General features: G+C 43.6%; 1 long non-coding RNA gene across 1 annotated transcript; it reads left to right on the forward strand.

The window, feature by feature from the left end:
• The first annotated feature begins 7,319 nt into the window (after positions 1-7,319).
• On the forward strand, positions 7,320-11,886 carry LOC118226434. The gene is made up of 3 exons (XR_004765041.1): positions 7,320-7,639; positions 8,686-8,778; positions 11,638-11,886. It is a non-coding gene; the product is annotated as an uncharacterized LOC118226434 (long non-coding RNA).
• Positions 11,887-21,949: the final 10,063 nt, after the last annotated feature.

The raw sequence follows: 21,949 nt of genomic DNA on the forward strand, positions 1-21,949 counted from the left end.
TAATAATTAGTGTGGTTGCCTTAGGGCAACTACACTATTATTATTGCACATATTTAGTGTGGTTGCCTTAGGGCAACTACACTATTATTATCGCACATATTTAGTGTGGTTGCCTTAGGGCAACTACACTATTATTATTGCACATATTTAGTGTGGTTGCCTTAGGGCAACTACACTATTATTATTGCACATTTTTATTATTAGTGTGGTTGCCTTAGGGCAACTACACTACTATTATTGCACATATTATTATTATTATTATTATTATTATTATTATTTATTTATTCCACCCATTTTTTGGACCGCTACTCCTCCCAGAGTTTTCACACCACATACGCGTGCAATATGTCAAATCGAGCGGCTTGATCGGAAATGGTGTGCTATTACTTTTTGGAAAGTTTGGGTGGACGGTTTTTGAAAAATTTGAATTTTTGTGGGCAATTTTTCCCATAGAGAATGAATGGCGGAATGTTCACCTTTGTGATGTCACAATGCTCTGTCTTCTCACCCTTGTGATGTCACAATGGTCTGTCTTCTAGCAGCAGTACTCTGGTCTCTCTCTAGATTTGAACATTCTGCCATTCATTTCTATGGGGAAAAATTGCCCACAAATTGTACAATGCCTCATTGGACATAGTAGAGAGTCCTTTGTCCATTGGTGTAGATCAGCCTTGCCACCCTTCCTGATTGGCCGATGTTTGATATTTCATAACTTTTGAACCGTTTGTCATAGAGAACTATGGGTCGCGTCATTGGACTCAGTAAAGACCTAGCAACCGCCTAGAACTCAATAGCAAACCCCTAGCAACACCCTAGCAACCACCTAGAACACCCTAGCAACGGCCTAGAACTCCATAGCAACCACCTAACAGCACACTAGCAAACACCTGGAACACCATAGCAAATGCCTGGCAACACCCTAGCAACCGGCTATAATGCCATAGCAACCACCTAGCAACACCATAGTAACCACCTAGAACACCATAGCAACCGCCTAGAACTCAATAGCAAACCCCTAGCAACACCCTAGCAACCACCTAGAACACCCTAGCAACGGCCTAGAACTCCATAGCAACCACCTAACAGCACACTAGCAAACACCTGGAACACCATAGCAATGACCTAGCAACACCCTAGCAACCACCTAGAACTCCATAGCAACCACTTAGCAACACCCTAGCAACCACCTAGAACTCCATAGCAACCACCTAGCAACACCCTAGCAACCACCTAGAACTCCATAGCAACCACCTAGCAACACCATTGCAACCGCCTAGAACTCCATAGCAACCACCTAGCAACACCCTAGCAACTGCCTGGAACACCATAGGAACCACCTAGCAACACCCTAGCAACCACTTGGAACACCATAACAACTGCCTAGCAACACCCTAGCAACCACTTGGAACACCATAGCAACCACCTAGCAACACCCTAGCAACCACCTTGAACTCCATAGCAACCACCTAGCAACACCCTAGCAACCACCTAGCAACACCCTAGCAACCACCTAGAACTCCATAGCAACCACCTAGCAACACCCTAGCAACGGCCTAGAACTCCATAGCAACCACCTAGCAACACCATAGCAACCGCCTAGAACTCCATAGCAACCACCTAGCAACACCCTAGCAACCACCTAGCAACACCATAGCAACCGCCTAGAACTCCATAGCAACGACCTAGCAACACCCTAGCAACCACCTGGAACACCATAGCAACCACCTAGCAACACCCTAGCAACCACTTGGAACACCATAGCAACCGCCTAGCAACACCCTAGCAACCACCTGGAACACCATAGGAACCACCTAGAACTCCATAGGAACAGCCTGGAACTCCATAGCAACCACCTAGACACACCATAGCAATCGCAGAGCACTCCATTGCAACCACCTAGAATACCTTAGCAACCGCCTAAAACTCCATAGCAACCACCTAGAACATGCTAGCAACCACCTAGCAACACCCTAGCAACCACCTAGCAACACCCTAGCAACCACCTAGAACTCCATAGCAACCACCTAGCAACACCCTAGCAACGGCCTAGAACTCCATAGCAACCACCTAGCAACACCATAGCAACCGCCTAGAACTCCATAGCAACCACCTAGCAACACCCTAGCAACCACCTAGAACTCCATAGCAACCACCTAGCAACACCCTAGCAACCACCTAGAACTCCATAGCAACCACCTAGCAACACCATTGCAACCGCCTAGAACTCCATAGCAACCACCTTGCAACACCCTAGCAACCACCTAGCAACACCATAGCAACCGCCTAGAACTCCATAGCAACCACCTAGCAACACCCTAGCAACTGCCTGGAACACCATAGGAACCACCTAGCAACACCCTAGCAACCACTTGGAACACCATAACAACTGCCTAGCAACACCCTAGCAACCACTTGGAACACCATAGCAACCACCTAGCAACACCCTAGCAACCACCTTGAACTCCATAGCAACCACCTAGCAACACCCTAGCAACCACCTAGCAACACCCTAGCAACCACCTAGAACTCCATAGCAACCACCTAGCAACACCCTAGCAACGGCCTAGAACTCCATAGCAACCACCTAGCAACACCATAGCAACCGCCTAGAACTCCATAGCAACCACCTAGCAACACCCTAGCAACCACCTAGCAACACCATAGCAACCGCCTAGAACTCCATAGCAACGACCTAGCAACACCCTAGCAACCACCTGGAACACCATAGCAACCACCTAGCAACACCCTAGCAACCACTTGGAACACCATAGCAACCGCCTAGCAACACCCTAGCAACCACCTGGAACACCATAGGAACCACCTAGAACTCCATAGGAACAGCCTGGAACTCCATAGCAACCACCTAGACACACCATAGCAATCGCAGAGCACTCCATTGCAACCACCTAGAATACCTTAGCAACCGCCTAAAACTCCATAGCAACCACCTAGAACATGCTAGCAACTGCCTAGAACTCCATAGCAACACCCTAGCAACCACCTAGCAACCACCTACAACACTCTAGCAACTGCCTAGAACTCCATAGCAACCACCTACAACACCCTAGCAACTGCATAGAACACCATATCAACTACATAGCAACACCCTAGCAACTGCCTAGAATGCTAAAGCAACACCCTAGCTACCACCTAGAATACCCTAGCAACCACGTAAAACACCATACCTAGTATCACCCTAACAACCGTGTAGAACACCATAGCAACTACTTAGCTACACTCTAGAAACCACCTAGACCAATGTAGCTACCGCATACAACACCCTAGCAACACCCTAGCTTTTGAATCATATTGTTGATTATGATTTTAATATAGTTTAAGTTGTAAAATGTATCATTATTAACAATTACATGAAAGTTCATATTATGAGGTACATAATTTACCTTTTCATCTGTTTTCTGGTCAAGAACATGGTATGAGTTCAGGACACAATCTACCAGATGGCAGTAATCACAAAACAAATGTTTACACTGAAAAAACATAATTGTCTGTAGACTACTTCATATCTGGACAATTCCTGCAGAAATTGTGAAGTGTGGTTGCGGGCAATGCAAAGTTGACTTTGTGATGAACAGAGTGAACCGTGACCAGAGACAGAGTAGTGTATGTGCTATAACATCACGGCAACAAGTTGATTTGCGACACATTCACTAGCTAGCTACCAATGCCCAACAGTGTTGCATGATCTGTTTCACATCGTGCCAACACCCGCAAAGCATACACATAAATAGTCTTATTACTGTGTATTGGTCGTATTTACATCGAAACAGCATCGGAAACGGTTTTAAGTAGTCTGGATGACAACAACAAAAAAAACGGTGCTGTGTGACTGAAGCAGGGGGCCTGCCTTCCAGCCAAGGGCAATTCCAGGATCAGACGTTTAGGGGGGCTCAGAATGCTCAGAATGCGAATGTGACATGCCTACAGTGCCTTGCAAAAGTGTTTAACCCCTCTGCTAAATCACTAACAATTCATTGGATAACAATGAATACATCAATATTTCTCTATATATTGTGGCGATCCTGGCAAAGACTAGCTAGCTAGCTAGTGAGGCTGTCGCTTAAGTCGGGGGGGGGGGGGGGGGGGGGGGGGCGTTATAAAATGTCTATAATTGTTGTAAATAGTCAAACTGTTAGCGTGTACATAGCGGTGCTTAACTGCAAACAGCCAGTGGGATTTTGTAGAGTAGTCATGTAAATAATCGTGTTCAAACGCACTTGTAGATAGCCACTGTAGCATGAATGAGTGTCTGTGTTAGCTTGCGGCTAAGGCTCCCCCTCCCTCTCTGTGTCCGTGCTGTGCTGTCACCCGCCCCTTCTGTCACTGCTTGCTCGATGTCCGTTGTCTGTGATTGGCTGACTGTGACGTATGCATGATGGGGAAGTCGTGTGTAACTTGCATACGGGGAGGGAATAAAACTGTTTTTGTGTGTGGGAGAGGGAGAGTGAATCTGCTAAATGAAGAGAGAAGAGCTGAATACATGGTACTGTACATTGCTTGCTTGCTTAATTTTGACGAATAAAACGAAGCTCGGCTGGAGCGATTCGAGCACGAAAATCTCGTCTCTGCCTCATCTGTGACCAAGGATCGTCACAACATGATATTTACAACAATACTTTTAATGAATTACTATATGAGTATTCTACCAGAAAGTATTCAACAACCCTTTTCACTTTGGCAAACCTGTACTGTAAATATACCATAAGGCCCACTTCTATCAGAATAAGAAACATTGTGACTACTTTAACTAAAATGGTAAAGTGCACCAGTTAGCTCGTCAGCTGGCAAGTGTGCAATGCAAGCAGACTAACTCAGATAGCTAACATTAGCCGAAAATCTTTGAGTTAGCTAGCTAGCGAACAACGTCAGCTAACTATTCACACCATGGAACTATAACCAGAGACTTTCTAAGTATTAAATCGACTTTGCTATAACATAACAACGTTAACTAACTTTAACAGTACCCACGCAAATGACATTCATGCACTGCCATATTTAAAATCTGTAATTAATTTACAAGCAAGTTAGCTCAGAGATGATCTAACGTTAGCCGTTAGCTAGGGGTGGGGTGCGTAGGAAGTGTAGAATGGTGCTGATTAAATCAGTGATTTTACAAGCATTTAAGCCCTCATACAAGTTCGCAAAATCTAACGTTAGAGAGGGCTAAAAATGATTTCAGAAAAGGCGAAAATAAGCGGCTGACGACTCCACATGTATCGGAGGAGGCATGTGGTAGTCTGCACCCTCCCCAGACCGACAGAGGATAGTGCATCGACCAGGACTGTGATACACGCGGGGAATTGGCATAACGACTAAATTGGGGGATAAAATGGCACACACACACACACAAATGCACGCGTGTTAATGTGATTATAAAGTAGTCCACAGACAATGATGTTTTCAGTGTAAAAAGTAAATCATGTGCCTCATAACAATCTGAACTTTCATGTAATAAACTCATAGTTAAAAATGTTAAATAGCCTATATGAATTCTTATTGTTTTTGTCTTATTAATCACCAATCATGCACCGCAAGTAGCCTAGCGTCTCGCTTGCTTGCCAGTGCCTCCTCTCGCTGGAACAGAGACATGCACTGCTAGCTACTGCCAGCTCTCTCTCTCTCTCTCGTCGGAATCCTCCTGTAACACCTGTTAATGCCCCGAAGACGGAAAATGAATTTTATTATTCTTTTCATAAAATAATTTTGTACATTTTTTCTGCAATGTAGTCCATCGCACAGAAGTGGAATATAGGCTACAGTCCAAACAAAAGTAGTGTCCAGTTAAAAATAAACCCCGCGCCAGTCAAAACAAACGGAATCACCTTGATCTCTCATCGAAGTGCCGCAATGTACAAAAGCTCTGAGAGTTGAATATCAGGTCACCAATTCACTTGGTATTCCACGAGAGACGGTTGTCTAATAAAAGCCTACCATACAAATCTTTATATATTCATCTATTTTGCTCTTATTTCGTATTGTCCTTTGGCAGAAGATTTGGTAAGACTTTCGTTTTCTTATATACATTTAATGTTGTCGAGGTAAGACAGAGAAAAGTCGGTAACGTTAATTGGCCGACTCCCGGTGCTGCGTTAGCTAACGCTAGCTAACTAGGTAGCCTACGCTAGCCCTGCCTATTAGCTAGCTGGGTTAGCTAACGATCGGCAAACAACTGGACTGAACAACTAATTTATTCGTAGTGATTAGAGATTTGGCAGAAGGTTTGCTAAGACTTTCGTTTTCATACAAAAATGCTGTAGCGGTGGCTAGCTGTAAGTGCATATCAGCGTGCGGTCCGTTGTGTTGATAGAAGCGTACCGCTGGCTAACGCTAGAAGTCTACTTACACCACTATATCACCGAGGTTCAGAAAACGTAAGCCCGTGTTAATTATATTATGGTTAATTTTATTATGTGAATTCATTTAACTGAAGGTTTCTACGGCGGCGATCGAGCGGATTCATTATTTTTTTCTGTTAAAATCATTTAATTAATATCCAAGGAGATATCCAACTGCTTGCACGTTGCATGACATGTGTAGCCATTTACTAATATGATCGCATTTCAGGCTGGAAAATAAAGTTGATGCTGAAAACGTGTAGGCTATGTAGGTAGGGAGGGCAAAATGGAACTTTATAATGTGGCCAGCTGTGTATGTGCGTGCATTTCTCACAGAAAAGGTCGTTTGTCGCCTTTTTTAGTTAATTACAGTGTTGATGAAAGTGACAAGAATTAAGTGGTAGCTACTGTGCTGTTAGCATTTATTGATCGCCATACAAGGTGAATGTGAAGTAGCTAGCACAATCGGACACTAACCATAAGAATGTAGGCTACTTTGAATGGTAGGCTACTCGCTCGATCAAACGGTAAATGTGAAAAACATTCGATTATAGTCAGCGGCACCGACATTTTATGTCACACCCTCAATAAACGGCAAATGTCCCAGTAGAAGATTGAATTAAATCTTTAAGGTTAGCTGTATATATATTTCGCTTGGCCACAGTGAGTGAAACTAGACGATCCGAACGTATAGCCTAGTTGCTATGTAAATTACGTCAAAAGGATTCAGCCTTGTTGTTTGCTACCTAAACTTCACAGTCCCGACTTTATCATTGATGGAATTTTGGGAAAGTGCGAGTTAAAAGGCCACAAAACAGTCAATATATCTAATTAATATTCCATATATGTAAAATTGCTGTTCACAATACGTTAATGTAAGGCTAAACTGGTATTTTAATCACAATAGCCTAGTTATGTTAATTTCCGAAACTTTATTTTTCGATTGTCCTCTCTAATTCAGGGTGATATAGAAGATCTCCCGGTGTATTGACCACCCACCTTCCTCATCACAGCAGGTTTGTAATTTGTGTAACGATTAGTTGCATTTAATTGTGGTAAGATATCAAGTATAGCCTATAGGCCTATAGTAGATAGATCAGAAGGGGACTTAGGTTGTCATTGTTATTAGAGGACAACAGTTGTTGCAGCGTACTGCGCCAGTTTTTTTCTGTTTTTTTTCTAGAGTCGGCTGGTCATTCACCAGGCCTACCATTGGAGCAGGACTACAGTTGGTGCAGAAAGGGTTCCAGTTCTGCCCTCTACAGTTCGGTAGAGGCGTGGTACAGGTATGTAATTCATATTATACAGAATTTAGCATTTGAGCTGTTTCAACTTGGAAAAGTATTGTGTAAAGAATAAACCAGGACAGGCTGTCCCGTTATTGGAAAATAATGTACGACGGCGGTGGTGATACCAACAACTGTGGTAGTTCTATTTACACTATTGTTTAAGCGAAAACCTCTGGTCGTTAATTCTATGAAAACGGATTCTATCAAGAAAAAAATAGTTCATTCTCGTTTTATACCATACAATTAGCAGCAATGTTGGTCATTTTTGTCATTAGCATACATTATTTAAGAAAACTGTATGAAACAATAACTCTATGAAATTCACCCTAGCACTGTCTTGCATTTTAAATTGGTGTGGTCGTGCAGTGTAGACATAGCGTCTTTCTGAAACCGGGTTTGAATGCCAGCTAGCTTTATGATGGTTCGACGTCACTCGTCATCTGGCTAATATAAAAATTCTGGGTTTTAGGTCAGAATCGTTTCAAGTCATGGTTGTTATTATCCCGGCTAGCTAGTCAGCTAACTACAGAATTATATTCAAAACAGCGGTTACTATGAACGCAATCGTTCACAAAGATACGGATGAAAATGTATCCCGTAGCCATGAGTTAAATACGGGAACGCCTATTCTACTGTTCAGGTAGGTTAAGGGACGATTCCGTATTTTGCAGGATGATTGGCGACCCTAAATAAAGCTAGCAACAGTAACTAGAAATGTGATTCAATGTTGTCATGAATTGTGAAATTGGACATTGAAAACAGGAGGGGATGTAACAACAATTCAAATTCTAAAGAGCAAAATTGGTGTTTTAACTGCTTTAGAATGCTGTATTTTGTAGCACATTGATTTTAGAACTGTTAAAAGGCCAAGGTGTCCCTTTACTGAGAATTAATGCCCAACCTTGGACCAAACAGAATTGAATATTCAGCCAAGCCCTTGTATAAATATAATTAAGAGATTCATTGTATTAGATTCGTTGAATTACTTTAAAGAGGCATGTCACCCATTTTAAGAATTCACATATGTTCTTCCTGTGCCCCAGGGCAGTTCAGGAGTTATTGGAGAAGGACTACATTTGGTGCAGAAAGAGTGTTCCAGTTCTGCCCTCAAAAGTTCGGTAGAGGCGTGGTTACAGGTATGTAATTAGTATTATACAGAAGTCAGCATTTGAGCTGTTTCACCTGGGAAAATTATTATCTGTGAGGAATAAACCACAACGGGCTGTCCAGTTATTGTAAAATAATGTACGATGGGGTGGTACCACTGAAGTAGGCTACAATATTTTCTGATAACAGGACAGCCCGGATCGGGTTATTCCACTTATACTCCACTCTTACTGTGCCCCAGGACAGTTCAGTCAGTATGTGTGAACATGCACCACTCTCTCCTAAAGCTAGAAATTGGAGAGAGAACCCTCCAATCAGTGATGTCAGCATTTGAGCTGTTTTAACTGGGAAAATTATCTATATAATTAAGAGATTCACTATATTAGATTTGTTGAATTATTTTAAAGGTGAATGTTACCCATTTTAAGAATTCACATGTGTTACTGTGCCCCAGGACAGTTCAGTCAGTATGTGTGAACATGCACCACTCTCTCCTAAAGCTAGAAATTGGAGAGAGAACCCTCCAATCAGTGATGTCAGCATTTGAGCTGTTTTAACTGGGAAAATTATCTATATAATTAAGAGATTCACTATATTAGATTTGTTGAATTATTTTAAAGGTGAATGTTACCCATTTTAAGAATTCACATGTGTTACTGTGCCCCAGGACAGTTCAGTCAGTATGTGTGAACATGCACCACTCTCTCCTAAAGCTAGAAATTGGAGAGAGAACCCTCCAATCAGTGATGTCAGCATTTGAGCTGTTTTAACTGGGAAAATTATCTATATAATTAAGAGATTCACTATATTAGATTTGTTGAATTATTTTAAAGGTGAATGTTACCCATTTTAAGAATTCACATGTGTTACTGTGCCCCAGGACAGTTCAGTCAGTATGTGTGAACATGCACCACTCTCTCCTAAAGCTAGAAATTGGAGAGAGAACCCTCCAATCAGTGATGTCAGCATTTGAGCTGTTTTAACTGGGAAAATTATCTATATAATTAAGAGATTCACTATATTAGATTTGTTGAATTATTTTAAAGGTGAATGTTACCCATTTTAAGAATTCACATGTGTTACTGTGCCCCAGGACAGTTCAGTCAGTATGTGAACACCCACCACTCTCTCCTAAAACTAGAAATTGGAGAGACAACCCTCCAATCGGTGATGTCATTGGGATGTAAAATCTGGAGCTGCTCTATAGACAATGAATGGGACTCTGGGTTTATGAGGCTATAAAATGTTTGTGAGCTCTTGCACCCAAATGAGGATTCAATTCTGGTTCAGACCTTCTAGCAATGCTAGATTATAAATGTATTTTGGGTATTAGAGCTCACATAGACATTGTATGGCCTCACAAAGTCAGAGCCTCATTCACTGTCTATTCACTGACTATGGAGCAGCCCCAGATTTTACATCTAAGTTGTCTCATGTAGAGACCTAAGATTTCCGCGATGCGGAAAAAGCGGACGGAATCGCGGGATCCAGTCATAAAAATGGAATTAACGGTAAAACGTTAAATCTCATGGAATTTAACATGTTTCTGATTAAATTAATCAAAAGCCGTTATAAATTATTGTGAACAGTGTAACAGCACTCCCTCATGTGATATTGCTTAAATAAAATGAGGAAGAGAAACATTTCCCCGTTTTGGGGAGTTGTGTGTGTGGCAGGGTTTTGTACGTGCGCGCGACTGCGTTCAACACATCAACGAACCTAGAAAAATAGACTCCTCACAGACAAGCGTGAGGTACTCATTGTAGTATAACTACCTTCGAAATAATAGCAGTACGTCGGATATGAAAAAGAAAGCTTTCTTTATAATGGAAAACAGTTGACGTACATTTTATACTTACGAACAATAAACTAGCGCTAGGCTATTCACTTGGCATTTACGTCTCAGTCGCATATGAAATCAAAACAAAAAAAGGTCACTTTCTTCCTACTTTCCAGCCGCAAGGAATTCTGGTACTTGCAGTTTTTCAACCATTCGTTTGCCAATACAACGGAGAAATGCATCTCTAATCAATATCAATCAAACGTAATACAAATGAAATGTATTTCTGTTTAACTCTTAACTGTAAATAATATAGATATACTTTTAACAACTTTCAGTGAATTACAATAAATTAACCATGTAACCTATTAAGTTAGCTACAACACTCACTGAGCTGAACACAAAGAGGCTGACAATCATGTATTTCAATGGAGATGTCTCTGAGAGATGGAAAACAGACACAGATAGCTCTGTTCATTAAGCAGTTCTTTAAATTGTGTTCATTGCTACAACAGATTTTTTTTTCAGATGTTTTCATTGTGAAGCTCTTTTGTGCAGCACTTTACTTGACTAAAATTAGCAATGTTTTGTTTTGGATTAAGCTATTTTGTGCATTGTTGTGTTCATTGTTATATATATTGTCATATTTTCATTTGATTAAGGATAATAAATTATTACATTGTGTCTGATCAAATGGATTCATAAAACAATTTTTGATGATAAAATGGGATTAAACCATAAAACACAGAATCCAGAAAAATTACAAACACGGTAAACACGGAATTTGGGAAAACATAAAACGGAATTCAGAAAAAAATAAAACGGATTTCATAGAGCCCTACAAATGTCACCAGCAGTGGCTTTATTTCGTCACACAAGGGTCTGACAACATTTAAGACATATTCTAACATTAATTTGCTCCTAAAACAATATTAAACTTATCCAAAAGTGTTTATTGGTTTTCCCTGCTGTGTTCATCAGGTCTGTACTGCTCTGCTCATTACTAGATACAGTATTTAAAGGCAAATAAGATGATTACATAATTTCCTGGTTAGTGTTAACATTTAAAAACTCATCTTATTTGTCCATTATCTATCACATCATTTAGTGATAACATCATGCCACGCCGAGGGAAGAGATCTGAGGCTGCAAAGCAACGCTGGGCTAAGTTGGACCTTTCAGACCCTCGGTTTCAGAGTCCAGAACTACAAAGTAGCGTTGCAGTCATGGAGGTATGTGACAGGGAGTGTAAACAGGAGGTGTGTTGTCTACCGGTGGTGTCATCCCCATGCACAGCTCAGTATTATGCACAACCTGAGGTTCAAGAGGTCAACAGCAATGTGCAGGTCATAGACCTTTCTGAAAATTATAGTGTACAAGAATCATGCACCCCACCACCCTCTGTGATATCTGTGCTGGCGTCCCATAGTCAGGATCATAGTGGCTATGAGCCTGAGTCAAGGAATCGTCAGTGTACATGCATGGCTCTGACATTTCTAGCACACCAGAATGAGGGTCATGACTTGAAGGAGGCTGATCTTGACAAGATACTGGACAAGGGAGACAGTCTGTATAAGAGAACTATAAAACAGCTAAAAAGTGAAAAGAGGTTCCGCAACTACTATTTGACCTTGGAGGAAACACCACTCACTGTCGCAACTGAGCACCATGAGTACAGAGTGCAAAGATCTCCAGTGGAAATGGGATTCATGAGAGACAAGGGAGATCCTGGCACAGAGGAGTGGTTTCAAAATCTTCGCACAAGACTGCAGTGTCTGTCTGTAGGTGTTACACATGCACTGCTTACAGTATCACCATATACCATTGCCGTGTTCAGAGACCAGTCTGGGAGATATGGACTGTTTGACTCTCATAACAGAAATGCTGATGGGCTACCTGAGCATGGGGGAAAAGCTGTAATGATGACCTTCACGCATTTGGATGATCTAATTGAAAAGATTGATCATTTGAATGCCTTGCTACATTGTGGGTCTATTGACAAAAATCAGTTTGACTTCATGCCGGTGACATTTGCACATGCAAAGGCTTTGTCACACCGTTTGCCTTCCCTACAAGTGCAATCTGACAACCCGCATGACAGAAGGCCTGTGGAGGTGAAGGTGACACCAACTACCAAACATGAAACAGATACTGGACTCCCAACCAGCCAACATTCTCTGCAGTCAGTCAATGCACTGTCCACACACGTGATATCAAAGGCTACACAGGTTACAACATCTAAAAAACTCAGTAAACGGCAAAGAAAAAAACAAATGAAGAGACAAAGAAAAGACACACAGCTGTGTGTAAAAACATCTGCCACTCATAAAAAACAAACATCTCTGAGAGAGAGATACAGAAGAGATGTAGATTTCAGGGTGAAAAAGAAGGAATCCATCGCCATAAAATACAAAACAGATCTACATTTCAGGATGAAGCAGAAGGAAAACATGAAGGAATCCCTAAGAAGGAGGTACAAAACAGATCCACATTTCAGGATGAAGCACAAGGAAAACATGAAGGAATCCATCACTATCAAATACAAAAGAGATCCACATTTCAGGATGAAGCAGAAGGACTCCATAACGAGGAGATACAAAAGAGATCCACATTTCAGGATGAAGCAGAAGGAATCCATAACGAGGAGATACAAAACGGATCCACATTTCAGGATGAAGCAGAAGGAATCCATAACGAGGAGATACAAAACAGATCCACATTTCAGGATGAAGCAGAAGGAATCCATAACGAGGAGATACAAAACGGATCCACATTTCAGGATGAAGCAGAAGGAATCCATAACGAGGAGATACAAAACGGATCCACATTTCAGGATGAAGCAGAAGGAATCCATAACGAGGAGATACAAAACAGATCTACATTTCAGGATGAAGCAGCAGGAATCCATAACGAGGAGATACAAAATGGATCCACATTTCAGGATGAAGCAGAAGGAATCCATAACGAGGAGATACAAAATGGATCCACATTTCAGGATGAAGCAGAAGGAATCCATAACGAGGAGATACAAAATGGATCCACATTTCAGGATGAAGCAGAAGGAATCCATGGCGAGGAGATACAAAACAGATTCACATTTCAGGATGGCCCATAAGCTGCGCTGTTCATTGAAAATAAGAATAAAATACAGAGAGGTGAATAAAGTCATGCTTCAAACGCGCATTGATGAAAAAAATAGGCTACTTCAGAGAGCTATAGCCTCTTTCCAGGAACACATTAAAGCTGGGCCAACTTTTGTATGCACAATGTGCCATCGCACCCTTTTCCCCAATCAAGTGCGATTTTGCCTTCGATCTAATTACAAGAAGAATCCACGTGAGGTTGCTGCCTGTTTGACAGGGAAATATGTTCATGAGTGTGACTGTCAATGTGGAGGCCCAGACCAGTGCACTGTACCTGATGAAAGGAGAAAGGAGTGGATTTGTTACACCTGTGATTCCCATTTAAAGGCAGGAAACAGATCATGCATAGCTGTGGCGAACAACTTGGAGCTGGCACCTATTCCCCCAGAACTCTGCAATTTGAATGTGCTGGAAAGACAACTCTTAGCGAAAATACTGCCATTTGCCAAGATTGTCACACTTCCTAAAGGTCGACAGACAGCTGTACATGGTGCTGTCGTCTGTGTGCCATCTGAGGTGGAAACCACAGTGAACACCTTACCCAGGCTGCCCAGCTCATCCCATTTGTATAGAGTGAAGCTAAAAAGACATGTGAATTACAAAGGCCATCAGCACTTTCACACTGTAAATATGAGAAATGTAGTAGCGGGCCTGTCCAAACTCATTGATACACACCCTGAGTACAGAGACATTTCAATCAGACATAATGCAGCAATGTATAATGAAACTATTGAAGACCTGCTACAAGACCCACCCATTGATGGCAACGTACAGCAAAATCAACCAGACACAAATGATGTCATGGAATTTGACAGTTGTGATGAGACCGAAATGATGGAGATACAAGACTGTATTGAAAATGTCAATCCATCGCAGGTGCAGCATGCAAGCTCAACATCTGCTAACGAGCAACATGAAAGTCAGGATAAACAACCACCTAGTGCAGAGGATGAGCAAGCTGCACTGAGACCTGGAGTGGGCCTAGATAGTTGCTTGCAACCAGCTGACATTGGACACGAGACATTGACATATGGTGATGGCATATTCAGCATTGCCCCTGCACAAGGAAACAAGCCTGTCAGCTTCTTCAGGGTCCCTAAACTTGAAGCAATGGCCTTCCCTGTTCAGTTCCCTACTGGAGAGAATACATTGGATGCGGCAAGAAAAGTCAAACTATCCCCAAGCATGTATTTCAACGCAAGACTTTTCTGTGTTGACAATCGTTTTGCAAGAGACCAAAGCTACCTGTTCTTTGCACAGTTTGTCACAGAGACACACATGGCCAAAAACAGCATGTCCATTCAGTTAAGGAAAGGTAAACCCATTACCCGGGATGGACGCAAAATAAACAATAAGATGTTACAGGACAAGCGTGAGGTTGAGAGACTGGTGAGAAACAGAGATGCAACAAGATTCATGCAACCACTGAGAGGGACTCCAGCTTACTGGGAGAAAACTCTTAAGGATTTGTTTGCCATGGTCAGACAATTGGGGACGCCTACCTTTTTTCTGACCTTCTCTGCCGCAGAATTCCGATGGCCGGAATTTATAACTGCAATCAAATCGCAGCAAGGTCAACGGGTGAATTTTGATGAGCTGGACTGGGCTGAAAAATGTGACATTCTCAGAAGCAACCCAGTGACCACCATGCGTATGTTTGACAAGCGAGTTGAAGCTCTGATGAGAGAACTGCTGCTGTCTCCTGCTCATCCAATTGGTCAGGTTATCGATTTCTTTTACCGGGTAGAATTTCAGGCCAGAGGGAGCCCTCATATACATATGCTGTGTTGGGTAGAAGGAGCTCCGGTCTTTGGAGAAGACCCCGACCACAGAATATGCAAGTTTGTGGACCGCTACATCTCATGCCAGTTGCCTGACGTAGACAAACAACCGTTACTTCACAGCAAAGTCACAGAGGTTCAAATGCACAGCAGAACTCATTCCAAGTCCTGCAAGAAAGGTAAAAGGGCATGCAGATTTGGATTTCCAAAACCACCTATGCGAGAAACACGAATAACTTACCCGAAGCCAGAAAGTGACAAAGACGAGGGTGAAGGTACAAGTAAAACAAAAAACAAAGCAATGAAAAGAGCAAAGCAAAATGGCAAAGGACATACAATGACAACACAAGCAGCCATGAATAAACTCAAACCACTGTGGGATCTGCTGAACGACTCCAAAGCACAAGTGGACAACTTGTCTCAGCTACTGGCACAGTGTAATTTGACTTACGACGAGTACAGCTCGTGTGTTGAGGAAATGACGAATGCAAGCGTCATTGTAATGAAGCGTGAAGTTAAGGACTGCTGGGTGAATAACTACAATCCACATTTGCTGACAGCCTGGAATGCCAACATGGACATCCAGTACATTCTTGATGAGTATGGTCTCCTCATGTACATGCTCAGCTACATAACCAAGCCAGAACATGAGATGAGTGAATATCTCGGAAAAATAATCAGTGACCTAGGCCCAGAAAGTGTGCCTGAACGAGAGGAAATGAAACAAATCCTTCAAGCCTACTCAAAACACAGAGAAGTCAGCGCTCAGGAGGCTGTGGCGCGTACGTGCAGCCTGAAAATGAAGATGTGCTCACGTGATGTTGTGTTCCTGCAAACAGATGAGAACGCACTAAGAATGAGTCTCCCGCTCGGCATGCTGCAGAACAAACCAGAAGATTCTGAGAATGTGTGGTATTTGTCAGGTATTCCCGACAAATACAGAGCCAGACCCGAAACACCAGAGTTTGAAAACATGTGTCTAGCTGAATTTGCATCCAATTACAGGATTGTCTATGGGAAGGAGGCAAAAGGCAAGAAGCGTATTATGCTGTTGAATGACATGGGAGTCATTCAGAAACGCACAAGAGGGAAGGCCGCAGTTATCAGATATGCTCGCTTTTCGGAAAAGAAGCAACCAGAGAAATTCTACGGCAACTTGCTTAAACTCTACCTCCCCCATCGCTCAGAGTCATCACTGAAAACAAACACTTTCCCCACACACCAAGAGTTTTACAAGTCTGCCTGTGTGACATTACCTGGATTGGACATTATCTGCCCCGTGACTGCAATTGTTACACACAACAGAAAGAAATTTGAGAAACACAGTAAAGCGGTGGACAAAGCCATGGAGGACTTCATGAAGCATGGCCCTATTGAAGATGCATGGGCTAACTTTGCACCAGAAAGTGAGTTGGTTCAGTTGGAATGTATCGCTGAACGAAACGAAGATGACCTGAATGAGGACGAACAAGATGATGTCCCAGAGTACAGCCATCATGAAACTGGTGGAGTGATGCCGGCTGTGAAGGCCCCGCCAATGAGCCCTGATTTACTGCGCACAATGTGTCAAAACCTCAACCGGACACAAGCTTCCATATTTTACTCTGTTCGTGACTGGTGTATTGAACGTGTATGTGGCTTAAACCCTGAACAGTTCTTTTACTTTGTCACTGGTGGTGCTGGCACTGGCAAATCACACCTCATAAAGTGCATCTATGGTGAGGCAACAAGGATACTCCGTCAACTCCCCAGACTGTATGAGGAAGTGGACATATCCATGCCAACTGTTCTACTGACTGCATTTACAGGCACTGCAGCATACAACATTTCAGGCAACACTTTACATTCCCTCTTTAAGTTGCCAAGAAGCTTAAAGCCACCCTACCAAGGACTAGGAAATGCCTTGGATGAAGTGAGGGCACAGCTGTCAAATGCAGAGATTATCATTATTGATGAGGTGTCAATGATTTCAAAGCCCCTGTTTGCCTACGTCAACTGGAGATTGCAACAAATCAAAGGCAGTAAGAAACCGTTTGGTGGTATGTCAGTACTAGCGGTAGGAGACTTTTACCAGCTCCCCCCACTGGGAAAAAGTAAACCACTCTGCCTACTTGAGGAGGATACGGTTGACTTCTGGCAAAGCAACTTTCAGATGATCACGCTGACCGAGATCATGCGACAGAGAGATGATGCTGCATTTGCTGAGCTTTTGAATAGAATCAGAGTCAAGGAAAAGACAGATCCATTAAGTGACACTGACAAAGCTCTGCTTTCTCAGGCTGTGACCGACCCCACCCATTGCCCTAATGATGTCCTTCACATCTTTCCAACTAACAAAGAGGTTGCTGAGCACAATGCCAAAACTGTGTCTGCTCTCCATTCCCATGTTACGAACATAGATGCAGAGGATTACAAGAGAGATCCAAATACAGGAGAGATGAATAAACAACAAAAACCTTGTAAAGCACAGAAAAAAGATCTGCTTGACACACTACAAGTTGCAGAGGGTGCCCGTGTCATGATCACAAGGAACATCGATGTTGAAGATGGGCTAGTTAATGGGACGTTTGGCAAGATTGGTACAATAGTCACTCAGAAAAACAAAGATGCTACTACAGTAACCATGCTTGGGCTTGTGCTGGACAATGCACATGCAGGACAGAGATACCGTAAACAAATATCTGGTGGTGCTGAGAACTTGGTGTACATAGAGAGGGTAGAGGAAAACCTGAGCAACAACAGAGTGGTTCGCAGGCAGTTTCCCCTCAAGCTAGCTTATGCATGCACAGCTCACAAAGTCCAAGGCATGACAACACAATCTGCAGTGGTTTCATTGAAACGGGTCTTTGAATCAGGCATGGCCTACGTTGCTCTGAGTAGAACAACTTCACTACATGGCTTGCACATCATTGACTTCAATGAGAGAAAGATATTTGCTGATCCTGCAATCACAGCTTCCCTGGAATCCATGAAGAAAGCCTCTTTGGACAGTGTTATGCCACTCTTAAATTATGTGCAGTCTACAAACCAAGCACAGACATTAAAAATTGTCCACCACAACACGGAAGGATTACCGGCTCATATTCAGGACATCAAACGACATCATGAGTTGCGACTTGCAGATGTTCTATGTTTTACTGAAACTCACCTCTCTGGCTGTTTCGTTGCTGAAAGTCTCCAGTTGGATGGTTACAACATGTTCAAACGCAACAGACAGCAGTCGTACACAACCCTTCCTCAGATTGCAGTAAGACTTGGTGGCGGTGTGGCTATCTACGTGAGAGACCATTACCAGGCTTGTGAAATGCACTACCTGCAAAATGTGACCGACCTAGAGTTTGTGGTTGTCAAGGTTGAGTCCCCTGTCAAAGCTTTGATCACTGCTGTGTACAGACCACCGGACTACAATCTTCGGCAATTCCTACCAAACCTGCAGGCGCTTTTGGAGTCTTTAGAAATTATGAATCACCAGCCTATCATAGTCTGTGGAGATTTTAATGAGGATTTACTTTCCAGTTCAAAGAAGCCAATATCTGAACTGTTTAACACAAAAGGATATACACAACTGGTCAAGGCAGCCACCACTGACAAGAACACACTGTTGGATCACATTTACATCTCAAGCCCACAACAATGTCTACAGTCTGGGCTATTACGCACATATTACAGCTATCATAGTCCCATTTACTGTGTTTTGAACTGCAATCTTGACTCCAACTAATTTGTGGTCCCAAACTCCACTCCCACCTATTTAGTTGTTTGCGCAATGGGGTTTCTGAACTGCTGAGCGGGCCTTTTCAAGCCAGCAGTGTCAGTCCTCATCCCCTACGCTCAAAGACCTCCTCACCCAAACCACAGACCTGCTCAGAAGTGGTCTATTCCATAACCTTTTGGTTGCTTGCGCAATGCGATTTCTGAACTGCTGAGCGGGACTGTGACAGCTGCCTGTGTTGGATTTTCTGGGGGCATTGGTTCGTTGTTTGGAGGAGCTGAACACGCAGCGCCGAATAACGCTCTCGTCGTCCGTGGAGAATTCTGCCCAGGAGTCGGCCTTGTTCTCTGGAGGGACTTTTTGTTCACCGCACGTAGGAGCTGAACACGCAGCGACATGTTGGGGTTCGAATTGTCTTTCTGGAGTTCCGGGTAGATTATCTGGAGAAGGCAGTATCTTCTTAGTTTGTCTTTTTGGTATACTCCTGATTTTATAAAAAATTAATAATACAGTTCTTGACTTAAAAAAAAAAAGAGAGGGAAAAAATGGGAGAAGATGCCTGCAGCCATCACAGGGCCTTTTCAAGCCAGCAGTGTAAGTCGTCATCCCCTATGCTCAAAGACCTCCTCACCACCTACAGCCAGTTTCTCACTCTGTAACTCAAGTACCCACTCCCGCCCAGAAATGGACTCTTCGCCACCATTGATGGGCAAACCGTCATTGTCTCACCTCAAAGACCTCCTCACCAAAACCACAAACCTGCTCATAAGTGGACTGTTCTGTGGCCTTTTGGTTGTTTGCGCAATGGGGTTTCTGAACTGCTGAGCGGGCCTTTTCAAGCCAGCAGTGTCAGTCCTCATCCCCTATGCTCAAAGACCTCCTCACCAGCTACAGCCAGTCTCTCACTCTGTAACTCAAGTAACCACTCCCGCCCAGAAATGGACTCTTCGTCACCATTGATGGGCAAACCGTCATTGCCTACCCTCAAAGACCTCCTCACCCAAACCACAAACCTGTTCAGAAGTGGACTGCTCTGTGGCCTTTTGGTTGTTTGCGCAATGGGGTTTCTGAACTGCTGAGCGGGCCTTTTCAAGCCAGCAGTGTCAGTCCTCATCCCCTACGCTCAAAGACCTCCTCACCAGCTACAGCCAGTCTCTCACTCTGTAACTCAAGTAACCACTCCCGCCCAGAAATGGACTCTTCGCCACCATTGATGGGCAAACCGTCATTGCCTAACCTCAAAGACCTCCTCACCCAAACCACAAACCTGCTCAGAAGTGTGCTATTCCATAGCCTTTTGGTTGTTTGCGCAATGGGGTTTCTGAACTGCTGAGCGGGCCTTTTCAAGCCAGCAGTGTCAGTCCTCATCCCCTACGCTCAAAGACCTCCTCACCAGCTACAGCCAGTCTCTCACTCTGTAACTCAAGTAACCACTCCCGCCCAGAAATGGACTCTTCGCCACCGTTGATGGGCAAACCGTCATTGACTCACCTCAAATACCTCCTCACCCAAACCACAAACCTGTTCAGAAGTGGACTGCTCTGTGGCCTTTTGGTTGTTTGTGCAATGGGGTTTCTGAACTGCTGAGCGGGCCTTTTCAAGCCAGCAGTGTCAGTCCTCATCCCCTACGCTCAAAGACCTCCTCACCAGCTACAGCCAGTCTCTCACTCTGTAACTCAAGTAACCACTCCCGCCCAGAAATGGACTCTTCGCCACCATTGATGGGCAAACCGTCATTGCCTAACCTCAAAGACCTCCTCACCCAAACCACAAACCTGCTCAGAAGTGTGCTATTCCATAGCCTTTTGGTTGTTTGCGCAATGGGGTTTCTGAACTGCTGAGCGGGCCTTTTCAAGCCAGCAGTGTCAGTCCTCATCCCCTATGCTCAAAGACCTCCTCACCAGCTACAGCCAGTCTCTCACTCTGTAACTCAAGTAACCACTCCCGCCCAGAAATGGACTCTTCGTCACCATTGATGGGCAAACCGTCATTGCCTACCCTCAAAGACCTCCTCACCCAAACCACAAACCTGTTCAGAAGTGGACTGCTCTGTGGCCTTTTGGTTGTTTGCGCAATGGGGTTTCTGAACTGCTGAGCGGGCCTTTTCAAGCCAGCAGTGTCAGTCCTCATCCCCTACGCTCAAAGACCTCCTCACCAGCTACAGCCAGTCTCTCACTCTGTAACTCAAGTAACCACTCCCGCCCAGAAATGGACTCTTCGCCACCATTGATGGGCAAACCGTCATTGCCTAACCTCAAAGACCTCCTCACCCAAACCACAAACCTGCTCAGAAGTGTGCTATTCCATAGCCTTTTGGTTGTTTGCGCAATGGGGTTTCTGAACTGCTGAGCGGGCCTTTTCAAGCCAGCAGTGTCAGTCCTCATCCCCTATGCTCAAAGACCTCCTCACCAGCTACAGCCAGTCTCTCACTCTGTAACTCAAGTAACCACTCCCGCCCAGAAATGGACTCTTCGTCACCATTGATGGGCAAACCGTCATTGCCTACCCTCAAAGACCTCCTCACCCAAACCACAAACCTGTTCAGAAGTGGACTGCTCTGTGGCCTTTTGGTTGTTTGCGCAATGGGGTTTCTGAACTGCTGAGCGGGCCTTTTCAAGCCAGCAGTGTCAGTCCTCATCCCCTACGCTCAAAGACCTCCTCACCAGCTACAGCCAGTCTCTCACTCTGTAACTCAAGTAACCACTCCCGCCCAGAAATGGACTCTTCGCCACCATTGATGGGCAAACCGTCATTGCCTAACCTCAAAGACCTCCTCACCCAAAC

Source organism: Anguilla anguilla, chromosome 4, assembly GCF_013347855.1.
Source record: "Anguilla anguilla isolate fAngAng1 chromosome 4, fAngAng1.pri, whole genome shotgun sequence".
Classification (NCBI taxonomy): Eukaryota; Metazoa; Chordata; class Actinopteri; order Anguilliformes; family Anguillidae; genus Anguilla; species Anguilla anguilla.